The sequence below is a fragment of the Dipteris shenzhenensis genome, chromosome 26 (genome assembly GCF_047967505.1).
Source record: "Dipteris shenzhenensis isolate YYH24624 ecotype China chromosome 26, Dip_SZ_1.0, whole genome shotgun sequence".
NCBI lineage: Eukaryota > Viridiplantae > Streptophyta > Polypodiopsida > Gleicheniales > Dipteridaceae > Dipteris > Dipteris shenzhenensis.
Genome location: NC_141621.1, coordinates 21,954,960 through 21,976,998, shown reverse-complemented (window position 1 = coordinate 21,976,998; position 22,039 = coordinate 21,954,960).

Genomic DNA, 22,039 nt, shown 5'->3' with positions numbered 1-22,039 from the left:
AAAGTCCTTTCAAATAATTGAGAAGACGCTGCATTAAGATAGATCCCGCATCTCTTTCGATGGCGGCCTCTCATAAAGAACCCATCACACCATCACTAATCCGTTTTTTTTCAAATATTTGAATGGTTACCGTGAAAGATTAGATGAGTTTTATAAAAAGCAGACAAGATGAAGAACCAACCCTCACAAAATGGTTGCATGCAACCATGCTATTGAAGAAGAACCTCAAAAGAAGCGACTACACCATTTACATATTGATTTAGAAGAAAAATATGCACCGCTACAGAAAAGAGGAAAGGTTTCACTTGTGAATGTTGAGAAAAAGGAAAACATGAGAAGAGCAGGCTCCCAACATATCGACTTATGGTGCATCCAAAATGTCCATTGAGAAATTCGAGCCCTCCATTTTCTAATCTGACAATGCTATTGAGGTTTGTGGGTGACTGGAACAATGGAATGTATGGATACATTTCAACTCAACATTCAACTGCGAAAATGTACAAGACATTGTATGTCTGAGAATGTATGTCTGAGAAAGAACGAAAAAGGACCAAGAAATGTTGATAAATTTAGACTTGAAAGAGCAGCTGCAAAGGGAAATCGAAGAGCATTCAAAGACAAAGAATGAGCTAAGGAGAGCAAGAATGAAGAGAACCGTTCTTGGAGAGAGACAACGAAGCAAGAGAATTCGAAACATTGCATAGTTGAAACCTGGCATTGGAGGATATAAGTGCAGAGTACAAAAAACAAGGTAAGAGAACATCTTGTTTAGCCATTGTATTTGTATATGTGTGTTTGTCTTGCAATCTATAATATTGCAAAGTTTACTTGTTGCAGGGAAATTTTAGGACCTGAGAAAGAAAACATTAATCCTAATTTAATTCCTGTCAAACAAATGAAGGGTTTAGTCTCCACTGTTGTTGCAAAGAACATGATGGAGAAAAAGAAGTTTAAGAAGGTAAAATGTGAAGTGCTTCAAGACTTTGTATCAGAAACTAAAGCTGATGTCACAAAAATTCAAGAGGCTCTTGATGTGAGTGGAGTGGGCAGAAAGGCATATGCTTCAATATTTAGAGTTGTGTCATCAACATTAAAAGATCAACGGATAAAATGTGTGTTGTTACCAACACCAGCACAAGTGTGGAAGGTACGAGGTCATCTCAACCAAGAAATTGATAAGTTTATTAGACAGTACTTTCATATCGAAAGTGTATACGAAAGTGAAAAGGGAAGCACTACATATAATGCTTGGAATAATATTTTTGTAGATCTTGAACAATTGCAGAGACTTATGTTGAGTTCTACAGTATCACATTTGAGGAATGTAAATGAGTTTTGAAGTTTGTTGTGAAGCTAATCGTCAAGAAAAAAAATATAGAGAGAGTTTCTATCACTTTGATGAATCGAGCACTTGATCAATCGATCACAAATTCTAGGTCAAAGTACTTCAGTGTCCAATCAAAAAAGCACGTATGGTGGTTGGGCGCATTTGAGGTATGTAAACTATCACCTTCTAAATTAGTCTTTGCTCGAAATGTAATAAATTTTATATCATATATCTTGCAAACCTATGGTTTTAAATTACAAGTGAAGACTAAGGACCATGCAGTAATCTATTGGGTATTTCATCAAATAGATATACCATCAATTATCAAGAGTCAAGTCCAAGGACACCATCTTCATGTTCCAGGGAAGGGTGATTAGCCATCTATTGGTGGAGTAAAGGCTAGAAGATTTCTGTCTCATCCAGAGAAAAAAAATGGCAATAAAACAAACAACATATAATCTACAATCACCTTTCTTTCTTTGTAAAAAAATATGGATGCCCTACAATTTTGTCCACACAGGGAATGGAGAAATCACACTATATGGCATTAAATGCATTCTTTAGACATACACAACATTTTGGAGAAAAATAGAAAGCCAATAGTTTAAAAGAACTGTCCCAGTGGTTCTATCGAGGACTACTACAAAGACTTCAAGTCAAGAAGAAAGTTAACACATCACAGGCTAAGCTTGGCTCAAAAGGAAAGGAGGCAGATTTTTGAGAACTCAAATGCAGCATGAAGACATGCTCAGTGGAGACACTCAAAGATATTTGTAAACCACAAATGGGTAGATAGAAGCTAAGTGCTAAACCTTGATCATCAATTGGTGTCATCAAATGTAACAAATTTTTTTTTGGCAATGACCAAGACTTGGATCTTTCATTCATAAGAAGTCATTGTATGCAACCATTGAAATATTTGAAATGTACTACATATATTTCTTTTTTAAAATGTATATTGTTTTTGTCACAAATACACATAAACATAACTAAGGCATTCTAAAATAACAGTGTCCTCACAATTCAACCTTACTTCTATCTTGTAAAATATACAATGCCATACAGGCTATCCTTCCAATGGTTTGCCAACTTTGCTTGGAATCTTTCTTTTGACTTTGATTGGAGACCTTTTTTTCTTGAGTTGAGGAGCAACTAAACTCTTCTCATCTTGTGCAAGAGTTATTGTGCTCGCAGTTTGCTCTTCAACTAATTTGTCGGGAAGGGCCACCAAAGAAGGCTCTCGATTCCTAATGAACTTATGCTTTCCATAAGCTTCCAAGGAGAGGGGATCCTTTACACCACAAGCTAGTGCCCAGGCAGTATATGTCAAAAAGTAGCCAGCTCTTGAGCCTTGCTTTCTAGCATAACACCCAAAAATAAGTAAAACAGACTGCTTCTCTATCAGTATGATCTTATCTGTTTGCCATGATATAGGATGACCACCCAAAACTTTTGAGAAACACTTGAAAAAATAAGTAAGAGCAACCCCATCATTGCTAAGTAATTTGCTAAAAATCAATATCTTTGCAGCAGCAGATAGGTCTTTAATATAATGAGAAAGGCTTGATAGTTTACCAAGCCCAAGAATTCTACTTCTAGCTGCCCTCAGGAGGAATGTGTCATCTTCAACGAACAACTGCCATACGCAAAACACACTTCGATTTAAAACAAACCATCAAATTGCATATCTAAACTCCAAATGCAAGAAAGGTAGGTTCCTCACCTCAATATTCTCATCTTTCTCTAGTATATCATCATTAAATAAGGACATACCCATCCCCTCCTTCCCCTTGGAGTTGTCACTGATATCCAAGCTTGTTGTGAGGTTCATTCATGCTTGGGTTTCTTGAAAGATTATCTCATCCACCTCTTCATACATTTTGGCTTGCTTAAAACAGATGGACAATGCTTTCGAAGCATTGAATTTGTCCTCCAGCTCTAGTCCTCAATCCTTACTTCCTTGTCAATCCTACAAGGTTGTGCAATAAGTGCAATTGCATAATCTTCTCTTAAATTAAATAGGCATTGTACGTCATACAACAAGACACTCTTTTCCCTCAATATTGAATGAGGGAAGAATGGGCACAGTGAGGTTAGAGCTCTTAGCCTCAACATCATCCACTATGACAGCATCTCTTAGGGTCTCATTTTTTAAGGCCACTAGGTCCAATGCTGTAACTACAAGCTCTTCCTCTGTCGGGTTGATCTTCTCTTCCACTTTTGGTAGATTTGACTTTTCCTTTGTTTCTTCTTCCGCATCGCTATCCTTTGGGTCCTCAACTGATCCATCACCATAGTGTACATACATGGCAAATGCAAGTGCCTCTTCAAGTACCCTGCCATTGCCCTGGTGTACAGTGCATATTCCCTTGTGGTAGTCTTCAAAACTGTCACACACCCTGTGCATTTGATACCTCATCTTGTCATTTGCAACAGCAATGTCTTTGACATGTACAAAAGTCTTGCTGTTGACAACTTTTGATTCTTCAACTATAAGCTTGTGGAAGGATTCATACATCTCTCCAAGAAAATCCTTGTGCTGTGTCAGAAGAGATTGCAAATCCAGCTCCTTATTGAACATATCATGGTATTTATGATAGTATAGTTGGCATTCTGACTTCTATAGGAATTCAAAGAGCTGCAGTTGGGGTGACTTCTTTTCCTCCTTCTTTCCCTTACAAACTGATTGTCCACCTTTGACTGAACCCTTGTCATCGAGCTTTCTTCTGGCAAAAAGTCCTATTGATGCAAAAACATCACATCCAGAGAAAATTCAAGTGAATCTGCAAGATAGTTGTCTTGATCATTCAAAAGATGAAGCAGATAACTACTAGCTGATGCAATTGAATAAGATAGATGAAGAAGACAATTGGAAAGGTAGATCAAGACTGTGGTGTATTTAAGTACCTGTATCCTTTCTCTCCATGGTTTTTGCACAAGTATAGGTAGGTGGGGATGATGATGGGAAAAAAGCAAGGTCTAAAGTATTGTCCAGATGAAGGTGAGGAAGAAGATGAAGAGTTGAATGAATGGAGAAAAGTGAAGATAAGAGGAGATGGCAAAGATATCTATTCAAGTCATACTTGTCAGCCACACATGCAAAAACTTGTCTTCAAGGTACTATATTTAGAGTATCTAGTGATTAATCGTATGCACCTATTTTTAGACCAAGCTGCCAAACTTAATCATTCCCATTGTCATCTCCATCTCTAGTTTCATCTTCCTCCCTATAGGCTTGTGATAGACAATCTCAACAACTCTATTACCCTGACCCAATACAGCCAAGTCCTTCCCCCAGACCCACTACAGCTCTATCTCAACTCATCAAGCTGACACATCAAACTATTATCCACACTGATCCACTACAGCTTAAGATACATCAAGCTGACAACCATCAAGCTGGCACCCATCAAGCTTAGTACCTTTTTCTAGCAAAAGGTTAGTACCCATCAAGCTTAGTACCTTTTGCTAGAAAAGGTGATATTCATGTTTCTTAAGGAAAACTGCTCCAAATCACATTTTTTATCTAATTCTTGCACACCTAGCATATTTTGCTAATAAACGCGATATAGTGTATTTCAATGAAAAAGAGTCTCAAATTGCATTTTCTGGTTAAAAAAAGTTATTCTCTATGTGCTGTGTCACTGGCACCTAAGGAAAGGTGAGGTCTACACAACCACAGATCAAGAAAACACTACTGCCCACAAATATAGCAAATTCCTAAGTGGTATATATGAGTACCTAGATCTGTTCTGCTATCCATGGACCTCAGTGCTTAAATTTGCTGCACACCTCTAGGCTTCACAAAAAATTCCATGAAGTCTTTGAAAAAAATTTAAGCTTCAAAATGAAGATGACACTACATACAAATCACTTTTTAAGCTGAAGATACACTTGCATGGACTGCAAGACTGATGCCAGGCCCCCGAGATTCTAGAGCAGGGGGGCTCAGATTATTTGGGATACATATAAGTAGTATAGTAGATAAATTCCCACTAGTAACTATATGTTGGGGTAAAGGCCAATGGCCTAGTATATACCCCTTTGTACCATACATACATAATAAGAGCTTACCTTGATCTGGGTGAGTTAGAACCCACAATTTTGGTGTTCCCCCTTTCTTTATTGCTCTCCGATAAGACCTCCTCTACATCAACTGGTATCAGAGCTTGGTTGAGCGAAGCCAACAAGGAGACTGTAGCATTGTGGTGTTGCTGTGCTAAGAGCCCGAACTTGTTGCATGGAGTCTCCTACTGCCCGTGGGCTGCGCCTGGGAGTTGTATTTTGACACATATTAGCTCGTTTTTACTGTTTCAACCATATATATTAGGTTGCCTCGACTGTTCCAGCAATCTATTGCCTTGTTTGAGTGGAAGAGAAGGAATATTATCCATCTATGGTCAAAAACGACCTGTTGCTCTGCAATTCCAGCCACTGGAAGTTGCCTTTTTGGGGCCCAAAAGCAAAAACGTCTTTTGCTTGTGGTGGACTGCTTTTGATCAAAGGCGGCTGGTACATTCAGATTTCAGTTAGTTTTATGCCTTTAAGTTGATGCATATCAAGCCAAAGGTTGGCTGAAAGTGATTGCTTACAATTGATGCATTTTGAGCCTTTGTTTAGCTGAGAAAGTGAGCATAAGTGAGCAGTGTTTTTTCTGAAGCTGTCTTGTATCCCAGGAAGGGATTATTTTTTGTGAGTGCAATACTCTTCCCACTAAGGGAATTTTTTAGACAACAATTTTCAGAATTGTTGGGCTATTTCATTGGAGTTTATGCCTCAAATGCTTCAGGAAAAGTTGGTGATTGGCAGTTTGCAGTCTTGTGACAGCAGTAAAAAGTGAGCAGCTGGCTGTTTCTAGTGCAGAAGAAGCAAGTAAAGCCTATAAAATGCAAAGGCATAAAGCCAGAGGATTGGGAAGATGATGAAGGGTGGAAGGAACTGGATGAGGTTGCATGCTCCACAATCATGCTCACACTTTCAAAATCGGTGTATTTCGATGTGAAAGATACTGCAGGTGGTGCCTATGGTGTGTGGACAAAGTTGCATGATCTTTATGAGAAGCAGAGTGCCGCTTGTCAAGTGAATTGGCTGAAGAAACTCATAGATCTTGGCATGGAAGAAGGGACTTCAATGTCTAGCCATTTAAATGAGTTTATCATAATTTTTAGTCAACTTTTAGCTCAGAAAATTACCTTTGATGACTCAGTTAAGGCAATGTTCTTATTGGTCACCCTTCCTAAAAGTTGGGACACTTTTAGGACTGCTATAAGCAATTCAGCCCATGCAAGAGGCTTGACAAGCAGTGATGTTGAGAGTAGCCTTCTCATTGAGGAGGTAATAGAAAGAACAATGCTGGAACTAAAAGTTCAAGTGCTCTCAATGTGAGAGGAAGGTCATATTCTAGGGGACAAAAATACAAATGGGAAGCAAACACGGTCTTCACATAAAAAATATTTGGGCAAGAAGAGGCTTGAACCATTGGAGTTGGCTCACAATGATGTGTGTGGACTTATGCCTACTGTCTCATTAGGTGGTGCTTCTTACTTTGCTACTTTCATTGATGATGCTACACGGAAAGTGTGGGTCTATCCTCTCTGGAAGAAGAGTGATGTCTTTGATGCATTTCAAAAGTTCTTAGCATTTGCTGGAAATCAGTCGGGCAAGAAGCTCAAATGCTTACGTATTGATAATGGAGGAGAGCATACCTCTCATGCATTTAAGAATTTTTATGAGCTACGTGGCATTAAGCGGGAGTTGACTACTCCTGAGAATCCTTCTCAGAATAAGGTTGCTGAGAAGATGAATAGAACTATTCAAGAAAGGAATATAAGCATGCTTTCTAATGCCGGTCTACCTCATGGCTTTTAGGCTGAGTCTATCAAGACAGCAGTACATCTTATCAATAGATTGCCTAGCAAGGCACTAGATGGGAAAGTGCCAGAAGAGGTTTGGTCAGGCAAGCCACCATCTTATGGGCATCTTTGTGTATTTGGCTGTGAAGCTTATGTTCATATCCCTAAGGAAAAATGCAGCAAGCTTGATCAAAGTCAAGGAAGTGCATTTTTCTTGGATATGGTGATCCAGGTGAGATGGGATACCGATTGTGGGATCCAGAGGCCAGGAAGATAGTACGCAGCCATGATATTATCTTTAATGAGGACAAGATGCACAAGAAGCCAAAAAAAACTATTGAGATACGCAGAGTGGTGTTTCAAGAGGATGGACAACCACCATATGAGAGGCATGCACAACCTGTTCCACATAATGTAGGGCATGGACAGCCCATAGATCGTGAGGTGGGAGAGCCACATCTAGGTGACAACCTCAGGTTATGCAGAAAAATGAATTGGGATAGCAAGATGCTCATGGTGAGCAAGTGTTGAGATGTTCCACTAGAGTCTCACGACCTCCACAGAGATATGCTCCATCTCTAGATTATGTCATGTTGACAGATTGTGGTGTGCCTTCATGCTTTGAGGATGCTATGTCTAGGAATAACAAGCATAAGTGGGAGAAGGCTATGTAGTCAGAGATGGATTCTTTGATGAAGAATGCTACTTGGGATTTGGTTTATTTGCCCAAAGGAAAGCATGCATTGCCATGCAAATGGGTTTACAAGCTGAAGATGTCTCCAGCAGATGCATTGCCTAAGTATAAGGCAAGATTGGTAGCCAAGGGTTTTAAGCAGGAGAAGGGTATTGACTTTGATGAGATATTTTCCCTAGTGGTAAAGATGACTACCCTTCATATAGTGCTTGCATTGGTTACCAGAGAGGACATGGAGCTTGTCCAAATGGATGTAAAAAAAGCTTTTCTACATGGAGATCTTCATGAGAACGGATGGCATGCAAGCTTCAGAAAAGTCTTTATGGGTTGAAGTAGGTTCCTAGGGAGTGGTACCATAATTTGATGCATTTATGCGATCCCAAGGGTACACATGGAGTGAAACAGATCATTGCCTCTACACAAAGAAGGCATCAAATGGTAGCCTTCTTATTTTGATTTTATATGTTGATGACATGCTTATTGCCGGGAAATCTACTTTGGATGTGGATGCTTTGAAGAAAAGGTTGCATGAGACCTTTGACATGAAGGATTTGGGTAATGCCAGTCACATACTTGGCATGAGGATTGTTCGGGATAGGAACAAGAAACTCCTTCATTTGTCACAGAAAGAGTACATTAGCAAGATACTTGAGCGTTTCAATGTGGAGAGGGGGAAGCCCATAAGTACTCCGTTGCCTCCATATGTGAAACTCAACCAAGCGGACAGCCCTAAGTCAGATGAGGAGCGGGCTGAAATGGCAAAGATACCTTACGCATCTGCAATAGGAAGCTTGATGTATGCCATGATTGCTACACATCCAGATATTGCTTTTGTAGTGGGAGCTGTTAGCAGGTATATGGCAAATCCTGGCAAGAAGCATTGGGAGGCAGTGAAAGGTATCATGAGATACTTGAATGGTACAAAGAACATGAGCATTTTCTTTAAAAGGAAGGACACATCTGTTGTTGGATATGTAGATGCTAATTTTGCAGAGAATGTAGACACCAAGAGGTCTACTATAGGATATGTTTTCTCATTCATTGGAGGTGCAGTTTCATGGGTCTCTTGTTTGCAGCCATGTACGGCTTTGTCTACCACTGAGGCAGAGTATGTTGCAGCCACTGAGGCATGCAAGGAAGCTATATGGCTTACTCGTCTAGTGGGAGACTTGAGCATTGCAGGAGAGGTTCCAGTTTTGCACTGTGATAGTCAGTGTCATCCAGTTGGCACGGAATCATGTCTTCCATGCGAAGACAAAGCATATTGATGTGAAGTATCACTTCATCAGAGCACTTCATCAGAGAGGTGATTGAGGACAAGCGCATCCATCTTGTCAAGGTTCACACAGATGAGAACCCTCAGATCTTCTTACAAAGAGTCTTTCCTCAGAGCAGTTTGCACATTGCAGAGTATCGATGGGTGTCAGATGACATTAGGATGCCCATCTTCTCACTTAAAGGTGCATTGGCCTTTAAGTGGGAGGTTGTTGGGGTAAAGGCCAATGGCCTAGTATATACCCTTTGTAACATACATACATAATAAGAGCTTACCTTGATCTGGGTGAGTTAGCACCCACAATTTCGGTGTTCTCCCTTTCTTTGTTGCTCTCCGATAAGACCTCCTCTCCATCACTATATGTTTTTATATTATACATTGAAGTCTTGGAGATAAGCTTAATCTTCATGAATGTTGCACTACTGAAATTATTGGGAGTCATATGAAGCCCAAAAGTCTAACGAAGCTTAATCTGCGTAGCAAATTTAAGCACTAGGCCATGGTGACTTATATGTGGCTCTTGCACAGGTGCAGTAAGGGGGGGGGGTTGAGGGGATGATGGGAGTAAGGGGGGGAGGGGGGGTGTTGAAGGGATGATGAGAGTAAGGGGGGGGGGGGGATGATGGTAGTGATGCAAGGTAAGGATGTGGTGTAGGGATGGAGGAGAGTGTAGATCAAAACTGCTAGAGGGATGGAAAAAAGTGTAGATAAGGGGAAAGGGCACAGTTTTCAATGCATGATACATCTATCTTGTTAGCCACACGTGTGGAAAACGGTCTTCTAGGTACATGTGCATTTATTTTCCCATGATTGCTTGCACACATTTTGAGACAAAACCGCCTCTAAGTAGAATTACCCTTCATTTCATCCCTATCTCTAGTTTCAGTTGCCTCCAACCTCACTACCTCACTAGCTCCAACTCTAACCTCACTACCTCACCACCTCTAGCTCCAACCTCACCACCTCCAGCTCCAACCTCACTACCTCACCACCACCTCCATCACAGAGTCCCAATGCAGCTCCAACTCTAACCTCACCAACTCCACCACCCATTGTAGCTCTAGCCACAACCACCCCAGCTCCATCTCACACATCTCCAGCTCTACACACAAGCCCAGGTAAGCAATCTATCTCCTATCATTGGTTTATCTTGTTGTTAAGGTGAAATGACCATTCCATAGCTTTCTCTCAAAGGCAATCCCTGAAATATTTTTTTGAGCACATCTCATCTATAATCTAAGGTTTAGGAGGATGGTGGAGTGCAACTGATTGATTAGATTGGGTTTAAGAAAAATTTTCTCAAAAACATGATTTGAGCTCTTTCTTTGTTTTTCTCTTCCATATCGTGTTTTCTAGCAAAAATTCCTTCCTCTTGATGCAACAACATCATGTCCAGACAAGTTTAGGTAAATGCCTAATAGCTGCTAATGCAGTAGAATTAGATAGATCAAGACTGTGGCTTTTGCACAAGTATAGGTAGGTGGGGCTAATGATGGGAGAAAACACGTGCCAAAACTAGTCTTCAAGGTACTATATTTAGAGTATCTAGTGATTGCATGCACCTATTTTTAGACCAGGATTTTTAGAGTATCCTTCATTTTGTCCTCCCTACAAGCTTGTGCACACCTAGCATGTTTTGCTACTAATAAACGTGATATAGGGTGTTTTTATGGAAAAGAGCCTCAAATTGCGTTTTCTAGAAAAAAATGTTATCCTCTATGGACCAAGTACTGGCACCTAAGAAAAGATGAGGTCTACACAATCACAAATCAAGAAAACACTACTACAAAAACAAATATAGTAGATTCCTAAGTGGTAGAATGAGTACCTGGATTTTTTATGTCCATGACTGCCCCTGGTGACTTGTTTGTGGCTCTTGCACAGGTGCAGTAAGGGTGGGGGGGGGGTGGGGTTGGGGGGATGATGGGATTAAGGGGGGGGGGATGATGATTGGGGTGGGTGGGGGGGGATGATGATGGCAGTGATGCAGCTCAGAACTGCTAGAGGGATGGAGGAAAGTGTAGATCAGAACTGCTAGAGGGATGGAGAAAGTGTAGATAAGAGGAAAGGGCACAATTTCCAATGAATGTCACATTTGTCTTGTCAGCCACACATGTGAAAAATGATCTTGTAGGTTCCTGTGCATTTATTTCCTCATCATTGTTTGCAAAGATTTTGAGACAAAACCCCCTCTAAGTAGAGCTACCCTTCATTTCATCCCTATCTCTAGTTTCAGTTGCCTCCAACCTCACTAGCTCTAGCTCCAACCTCGCTATCTCACCACCTCTATCATAGAGTCCCACTGCAGCTCCAAATCCAACCTCCCTCACCAGTTCCACCACCCACTGTAGCTCCAGCCACAACCTCCCTAGGTCCATCTCACACCTCCCCAGGATGGCAAGTGGTTGACCAATTTGTCTCCTTCTTGGTTGAGGTGGCAATGGATTGAACAAATTTCTTCGAGTTGCAACACAAACTCGTGCTGCTATGTATGATCCATATGTCATTTTGATGAAGACTTATTTGTGACTCTGAGGTCAGGCTTGGATTTGCTTTCTCCGCTTCTAAAACTGATAGGCACAATGCATTGCAATTCGATTCATCTCCAAGTTCTATTCTATTCACAAGACTCTCTAGTATGAGTCTAGTAGTTACATGCATATAATTGAATAACTACTTTAGGACTATGATCATAACAATCAACCGCTCTAGGTATTATTTTGTACTAGAGCTAACTATAGGTGCCTAGTTAACCCCTAACATCCTAGTAATAATAGAAGCAAACCACTCACTGGTGGTAGTTAATATCCTAGTGTGCAACCAACCATCGACATGCATGCACACACGTGCACACATACACATGCACATGTGCCCGCCCCACCACACAGACACACACATTTAATTTGACACTAGTTTTAGTCTTTTACAAAAAACCTTTTGTGTAGTTTTCATCAAAATAACCATCATTAATGTTGAAAATGGTTTTCTTAGACTAAAAGTTTCAAAAACAATATTCAATCCTACAATAATGTGTTGTTTTTTGTCTCATTGGGTGCAAAAGTGGATGAAAATGTCTCTCACAATAGTGGTATATACAATTTTAGGGTACATGGTGATGTTTATCATCATATAGGATCATTGGTATATACAATTTTAGGGTACATAGTGATGCTTATTATCATATAGGATCATTGGTGCTAGATGGCATACAAAATCATGTTCTTTAGTTTGCACAATTATGTGTGTTTAATACAAAGCATGAATTTTAAAATTGGTTGCATGTTATGAAAGAATTAGATTCTATAACTTTACAACCAATTATGGTGATCATGCATGTGTATAATCCATATGTAGGAGCATTTTATCATGTGTAGGGTTAGTATATATTTAGAAAGAAAAATGATAAGATGTGAGGGTAGAAGTACATCAAGGCAGTGCTTGATTCAGGTAGTGAGGTTGCTCATATTGTGCTTGGACAAGGTGACACCCCTGATTTTGTTCATCATGATATTGTGGTGCATAGTCATAGTGGGATTGTCAAGAAGATCTCAAACTTACATAGGCCTTATATCCCCTATTATGTATGATGCTATTTTCATGAGGGGAGGATGGATGGAATTCAAAGGCTCCTTATGCTAATATGACTTTGGATAAACTTGTTTATGTATTACCTAATAGTTAGTTTATTGCTCAATGACATTATTATGTCTATTACATGCAAGTTAAAAATGACAAAAATGCTTGCTTGCTTCCTAGTCGATGATTGTTGCAATAATTCATGGTATAGATACATATTGTACTGTTGGGAAATAATGGTTCTTATGGGGTTTGTAACAATTAGAAAACATTATAAGATAAGGCATAGGGTGGTTTAGATGACACACGTGCCAAGATTTAGGAAACGGTACCACAGGGTGCTCCATCGGGCACATAACAATATTGCCATCAAGTTTTACAGATTGTACATGACAAATATATTAGTTATGTCAAGATGCAATGGAAACTTTCCACAAGAAGGGTAAGTTGAGTTGTCTAAAAATTTCTCTTTCAATTCCAATTGGTAAGAAATATTAGATGCTTTACTTCTCATCCAAAGTCATTCTAGTTGGTGTGTTTTAACAACTAGAGTGTCCTACCAAAAGCACACAAACATGATGAGGTTTGCCACATTCACATACATGTTGATTTTGGATAGCCTTCATATACCCATGACAATATAACATTGTAGGCTAGTGTGTGCTAAGTCACCTAATAATGAGATTCAACTTTTCAAAATACATAGATAGTTTGTTACAATATCCATGGTCCTTGTCGTGAAATTTAATCCAAATTGTGTCGATATCAAGAGAGGGAAATTGATCAAAAAAATATCCCCATTCACTTGTGCAAGAACTATTGCGGATATCAAAGGTTGTACCATAGGTTATATGAGTCAAAAATGATGGAAGAACCCTTAGAGTTAGATGAGCCTGCAGTCCCATAGTAACCCCTTTTGTCAAGAAGTTATGATGCACATATAGATGTAAACATTTTCTCTATAATATCTATAATCAAGTATCTTTCTAAGTACATTTACAGAAGCCACGATAGAGAAAATGCTAGGTTTTACTCATAGTGTAAGCGATTTTGCATGTTCCTATTAGAGAAGTCATTGATGAAATTGAAAGGTATCTAAATGCATGATATGTTATTTGGTGAGAGGCTTTCTAGGGGACTATTTCAGCTTGATCTGCATGCTGAGAAGTCATCAATGAAATTAAAATGTATCCAGATGCATGATATGTCTTTTGTTAGAAGCTTGTTGGAGTTGACTATCTAGGTTTGACATATACGATGAGAAGCTAGATGTGTAGCGGTTGCATGCACATACACCTGTAGCCCATAAAGTCACCTTTGAAGATGATGATAGTGTTTAGTGAAGTTGTTTGAAGGGAATATGTGGGAAAGAGACCATATCTAGATGGAAATGACACTTTGTATACTGATGTCCTCAATATAGGGTTTGTAAAGATTCCTTGAAGAAATGGACATGCCTTCCACTCACAGAACATATTATTTAAGTTTCCTCCTAGCTATATGTAAGGATTCTAGAATCAAGTTATTTGATGAACTGTGTGCATTCAATGGTTGTGTCTTCTCTATATTCTAGGTGGCCAGCATGTCTTGCTAGAGGAACACTAGAGGATGATGGAGAAGGAGTTTCATGTAGGGAAGAAGCTTCTTCTAAATTGTTCTATGAGTCATCATCCCCTTAAATATTATGGGAGAAAATTTGAAGGCTAATAATTGAGGATTTCTTGCATGGTCTAGCAACAAACATGGGTATGTTTAGTGAAATTCAATCTTTGGTTGAAAATTATGTATTGCTACATCTAGCAAAAAGACTTCATGCAATAGGATGAACATTAGTTGACACTAGTATATGTGACCTATGTGTTGCTGTGTGGATGTATAAGACATTGGTATATAAAATACCTTTGATTTTAAACACTTCAATCTACAAATTGATGTAATTATTTGCATGACACCAATCCTAGAAAACAAAGATAGCTCACAATCTACATATTGCTATTGGAGATAGTTCTAGTAGAACATATCCTTACCCTACTCTTTCTTAACATATCCTTTGAAGAGTGTAAACCAAGCTCTACTACTAGCAAATAGCTTATGGACTAAGAGGGAGTATCCATGACAATTTGTGCTCTCCTATTTATAATACTCTCTTCATGAATTAAATCATTATTTATTCTTCCTAATAGACAAAATATGTTTCTAGATCATGCCTTATTTATGATCTTATTGATTTCAAGACAATCCAAAAATTAGTTCAACCCATTGAGAATATCTAGAAGATTTATACATTATAGAGATAAAATTATTTCATGCCAAGTGAGGTCAATTAATCTAACATGCCAATCACATTTGTAGCACTTGTTTGAGATCTTTTCCACGAAATGATCATCTTGAAGCCTTCTCTAACATCAAGGGTCTACAGAGGATTCATCTCCATTGTTGGAATCTTGTTGTACGTCCAAGGTTCGTGGGCTTGGAATTCTCCATGCACTCATTTTCACAATGGAAAATGCATAGTAATCAAGGGATCCACTCAAAATCTGGCTTAGGCCTGAGGGCCATTTATTACAATTCCTCATGGGATGCCCCTTCTTCTAGCATCTCTCATTCTATTCTACACCCACAAAGTAGGCTACAAAAGTAGTTCATTGCATTCCATCATGCGGGTTGGGGCCCCCTTTTGCCAAGAAGAACCTTTCCATTGATCTTTTTGTCATTCACTTTCTCAGATCCTTCTATCAACATAGTGATCTCTTTCATCTCCTTGAACTTTGAGTCGTTCCCTTAACTTCACATCTTTTTTTAATACCATCACCTTGAGCACCTTGTCCTCGCCAGCTTGCACAGCCATGTCCCATCTGTCGAGTAATCCCTTGTATAATGACTGCATAGTTTACATAAATAGAAAGCATTAGAAAACATATTGAATTAAAATTGACAGAGAGCACCCGCTCTTTTTTAGTAGTGAGCTCAAGAAGTTCTAATGGTTCCATACATCTATCCGAGATGTTACTGTTGATGGTCCTTTGACCTTCCATCTGCTCCCCTCACAAAGCCTCTTATATTCCTACCTCCATTATTTTCCTTCTCCTCAAAGATCATCAGATGGTCCACAAAAGTTAGGGAGCGTCCTTCTTCTTGACACACATGGAAGCTGCAATAAAACAACATTGTAGAACTACCAAGGGATATGGTTTTCCAAAGTTCATGAGTGAAATAATTTATTAAGTACCCTTAACCTCGGAGATGTTTTAAACCCATTAAAACATGAAGCCCCTATTATATTTCTCAGTAACTTGAATTAAGGCAAAGGCTATGCAATGGTACTTGGTTCATATGCAAGGTAGTTTACTTGAACGTGTTGGAAGGAGGCTAGTAGTTGAAATCATCACAGGTAATAAAGTCAGGGACATCATTTTCCTTCCTCGAATTACATCTATATGTTGCAAAACAAATCTATTGTTCAATAAAGCTATCAACAAACCATGGTGCTGTGATTGTTGGGGTCCAGAGAATGAAGCAGAGAGAGCAATGTTGAGTAACTCAAAGAAATGATTGATAATGAACCTTTTCCCAATTATATGCTTTTGTACATAAAATTACATGCTAATAGATTACTAGCAAGTGTTACACATGCCCTATCCACACACATACTAGATTTCAAATCCTAACAAATTCCCCCTTCAAAGTCCAATATTCATATTGGCGTATGCTCTAGACAGCACAAAGGCTTCATAAAGGAAAAGACACATTTGCACCAACACTTGAACTCTCATGTCAGGCCTGATCTAAGAGCTCAACCACTCACGATAACCTGTGTCGGTCTACCAAAACAACCCCCCTATCTCGATATAGAGGTATGAAGAGAATGCTGGAGCCTTTTATAGCAGTAAAGGAAAAAGAACACACTCGATTATTACATCTCATTTTGGGGGACATCCCAAGGAGGGAACCCATGACTCACATGAGTGTTTGGAAGTGTAATAACTTCCTAAGCATTTGTCCATAGCATGGTCTCTTTCATTGATGACTTTGCACTTTCCATGGCACTATTGAGGCTTCCATGGCATGTAAGAGCTTGAGACGTAAGCATATTTTAACTTTTTCACGTCTCTTTATGAGCTTGACACATAAGCATATTCTAACTTTTTCACGTTTGTTTATGGCATAAAAGCAACGTAAAAAGCAACGGGTGGTCTCCAAAAAGCAACTCTATATATATAATCGCACTTATCTCCCTAATTTTAATTTACTTCATGACGACGGGCTTCACTCTAGCAGAGGCTTCAGCAGCACCAGCACCAGCCAAATCGGAGCGCAGCGTCGAATCCGAGGTCGCCCTCAAACACAATGAACGGGCGAAGGCATGCATGCCCTGACCAATGCGGAATCCTCCCTCACAGAGCAGGAGAGTATTCTGAATCATACGACAAGGGTACTCCGCAACATGCTGCAACAAGCTTGGGATGATCTGATCCAGGTGGAGAAGGAGAAACTGGTGGCAAAGCAATGGGAGTACGCGAAGCTGGCCACAAGCTTGGGTCGATCTGATCCAGGTGGAGAAGGAGAAACTGGTGGCAAAGCAACGGGAGTACGCGAAGCTGGCTGAGGTGAGGTTGGGGGAGCTAAAGGCAGAGGTGAAGTGACTAAAAGGAGAAACTGGTGGCAAAGCAACGGGAGTACGCGAAGCTGGCCGAGGTGAGGTTGGGCCGGCAGAGATGAAGTGACTAAATTTCTGGGAGCAGCAACTACAGGCAAAGGTCCAGGCTTCAAAGGCAACGATGAATCACCAAGCCGACGTTGTCGCTCCCTTGTAGGGCGAAGTGGAGCAATTGGAGGAAAGAAAAACTAACTGCCACAGGTGATATCGTTTGTGTTTTCTGGCAAAACCTCCAATGGATCTTAGATGCTAAAAACATTGAGGTGAATGACGCATATTACGCATTTGCAAAGGCCCTGTTTCGCTTGGGAACTTCTTTTCCAACTTCTTTCCGACTAGTTTGGCTCCCATATCATTGTCCTTATTGAAGTAAAATTAGATTCCAATCATTGTATTTCACCTTATAACGTGTTCACGTCTTATGTTTGGCAAAATGTAATAAAGTTGTTCTCTAACAATACTCTCTTTTAATCAATGGAGTAGCCTTGTTGTCCCCACTTGATTGGTCTCGAACACATATCAAAGGAGTAGTCATTAGGGCATGAATGGGTGGGGAGAGAGAGAGAGAGAGATGGTGTTAGTCTAGTGCATTGCAATCGTGTACGTGTGGAGATGGGTAGGCTAGCCATGTGTGTGTGGGAGAGTATGTGATGTGTCTATGTTCAAACAATTCAATAGCGTAATGATAAAATGATCAAACTAATTAATTGGTGTTAATGAGAGAGAGAGAGAGAGAGAGAGAGAGAGAGAGAGAGAGAGAGAATCTCACACTATGCTTTAGGCTAATGGTTTCACTTCGACACCTCTGTTGTAATGAAGGAAAGGTTTTCTTCACTTCAATCACACATCCATTTCCTTCAAGAAGGGAAGACACTCGACCAAGCAAAGAATTTATGCTAAGAGGAGCAAGAGTCAACTTGAGATGTAAAGATGAGAGAGAAAAGAGAATGGTACAACATTAATCCAAGGAATTACCCTATAAACTCATGCAACCACAAAGAGGAATTCATAAGTATAGAGAATTGAGAGGAAGAAAAGACAACTAGGAGTAGATAGAATCAGCAAGGGATTTTATCATATTGGGAAAGAGAAAGATTGTTCATGACTAAGTTGGTCAATAACCTTGGCTATCCTTTAGGGAGTCTATCCGAGTCATCCCTTACCACGTCAAATAATAGCTAGTCATTCTCGCTAGGTCCTCTTGTCCTATGCTCTTAGCCTTGGCAAGATCAGTATGAATCATTTTGTGTTTCTATACAACAATCCTATAGTAGTCATGAGGAAAACAATTTTAAAAATATGCAACATATTTGTAGTAATTTAATAGTCATTAAACTAATCGATAGTCCCACAATAATGCTTTATGTTTTGGTTTTCTTTGATGCTTAAATATGTGCTCGAGTTGTTAAAATAACAATTATGAACTTTCCTTGTTGATTTATTCAAGGTTTTGCCTAAATTATATGGGTGGGTTGTAGTTGTTTTGCTCAAGCCAACTATAACACTCGGTATTAGTGGATTGTAGTTATTTTTACTCAAGTCAACTCCAACATTGAATATCCTATACCTCTATGTTTAGCAGTAGTACCATAGAATCTTTTTCCACATGACCATGCCAAGAATGAAGGGTATGATGGTGAAGCTCCCTTTCATCATTATGATGAGGAAGAGGTTCCTCAATCACATTGCCTTTACCCCTATCATGCCTTGAAAAGGCGACACTGGGGTGAATAAATCTTGAAGAAGGTACATTGGTTACATTGCATTGTACATTCTCTTTACTACCCTTTGTATAAGATAGTTCACCCTGCTCATCCAGTAGGTTGAGATTACCATACCATTGTTGTTAGCATTTCTTATCAATGTAGCATCATTGCATTGGCATTCCTACTCTCCACATTGCTGTTAGCTCTAATCTCTTCAAGCATCTCCATCATGATAGCCACCATTCCATAACAATTCAGCATTGTCATTATGAGTGCTTACCTTGCTACAAGATTAGGCCTATATGTGGAGACAAAGCATGGAATCTCTCTTCATTGTTTGCTTGCTCATTTGCATGTAGAACGTGGACTTCATCCATCTTGAAATTTGGCTTTGCCTTATTTTTGCCCATGATATTTACCAAAGCTATCCAAAATAATAGCTCTCATCGATTTTAGCTATAGCTTTCGCGAAACTGCACCAAATTACAGGAGTTAGAACAACGCTTACTACCATAATATGATGTCAAAAAAGGTGGGTCCTTAGGTAGAAATGGCACCATTTCGAACTCTTGATATTAATATAGACCCAAATTTTCACCCAAAAAAAAGTACATTCAATTTTGATCATTCTTCAAAGCATCAAGTGACTTGTTTATAATCACGACACTTGAATCTTTTAGCAATTTTGTAGCATAGTATAACTTAAATCATTACATAATTTTTTTGTTTTAACAAAACCACAAACACTTAATATAATTAACTAGTATTGTCTCAAGATATATAGAGTTTTTATCATGTTAAAATAAGAGAAAATGAAATGTCCTATTGTAAAATTTTAACTACTTTGATCAACATTCATGAGGTTAGGGTAACAAAGAACTCAAAACTTCTACATGTCCAATTAGATAAACTTTCAATCGAATAAGTGATTCAACGAGGATTCAACAAAGTATATAAAAAATATATAGTAGTTTAATAGACTCATACCATTATGTATAAATTAGACTTCAATAATATCTTACACTTAAAATATAAAACTAAATTACTTTTTAAAAAGTTGATGAGTCTTAAAAATGCACCCTTGTCTCTATCCTAAAATATATGCAAAGAATGGGAAAATCATTTTTGAGGGTTTACATAACATCTTAAAATTTTATAACATCTACCTACTCCTACCACTTATGTCTTCCCTATAAACAAAGTGGCCTCAAATCCAAAGAAGTAAGTAGAATGGAAAGATTCCATTTTAATTCCTTTTGGATTTCATACAAATTCTTTTTAAAAGAATTCTTCATTTCTTTAGTTTTAAAATTTGGTTTTTTTTAAAGCAACTTATTTGTTTCACCATTTATGATCAATTTATTCTCATGCAAATCTCAGTAGTCTTCATGCTAGTCCAATCCTTGGGATTAGATTAGCATGTAGGCTCATATACTAGTATAATCCTATGGATCAGATTAGCTTGCAAATGGCATGCTAATCTGATCCTAGGGAGCAAATTGGCATGAAGGCCCATGCCAATCCAACCTTGGGGGTTGGATTAGTATGGGTCTTCATGACCATCCAATCCTCGAGATCAGATTATCCAAAAGGCTCACTCAAATTTGATCTTAGGAATTGGGTTACCTTGCAGGCTCATGGAAATCTAACCCCCAAGGCCATATGTGCATGAGTTCGTTGGCAAATCTAATTCCAAGGATTGGATTTGCATGCAGGCTCATTAATCTGATCCTGAGGATTGGATTTTTGTGGGCCGTCCTGCTAATTTGATCCCCAGGATAAGAGTACCATGAGTTTGCACGCTAATGCAATCCTCAGAATTGGATTCGCATGAGCGTGCAAGCTAGTCCAATCCCAAGAAACTATTATCATGAACCTACATGTTAGTTTGATCCACTGCATTGGATTTGCTTGTAAGCCCATGCAAATCTGATCTTCAGGATTAGATTTTCATGAGCCTACATGCTAATCCAATCCTTGGGATTGGATTATCATGAGCCTACATGATAATTTGATCCTTGAGATTGGATTAGTAGCCTATAGCCTGCAAGCTAATACAATCCCACGGATCAGATTACCATGAGCGTCAAATGTGAACATTTTAACTGAATAAACAAAGGTGGAAATTTTTTTAATATTAATTCAAATCATAAAGTTTTAAAACAAAAGAGTGATTTGTAATCAAAGTATACTAAATTTAACATGTTATAATAAATCCCTTGCATATGTGCATTCAAATGATGTAAACCAAATCCCATACCTAGGTACTTAAACTTATCTATTGATTATATATAACTTATGCATCAACATTGGATCACATGTATCACTCTTCTACCCATTTGGGCAAAAAACTAATCCTTGAGATCAGAATTGCGTGTAGGTTGCATGCCATTTTGATCTTGGGGCTACATGCAAATCCAATCCTTGAGATCAAAATGGCATGATTTTGATCCCAGGGACCATATTTTTGCCCAAATGGGTTGAAAAGTGACGTGGGATCAGATTTTGATGTAGCCCTTGAAAAACTAGCAAACTTCAAACTTCCATAACTTTATTTCATAAATTTAAAGTATCTAATGTAGCATATCAAATCAGTTGGCAACATACGAGGCATCTCTTGGTGCTATTGGTTGATCCATATGTTACTTAAAAAAGTTTTAAAAAATGATTAAAAATCTTTTGGCTGTAAAAGTAGTTTTCTTGTATTAGATACAATCAATAGTTAAGTTTTAAAACCTAGCTGTGGGTTTTAGGTTTACATCATTTTTGTATGCACTAGGTAAGAGATTCATTAAAATATGCTAAATTTCATAATTTTAATGAGATAAGATGCTTTTTCAAGTGAGTGTTTCTTTCTTACTAGCAACAATTCCACAATCAAGGCTCCATTGAAGACCTTTAGAGCAATGCAATCAAGGAATGTTCAAACACGTGCACAACTAGAATGATCT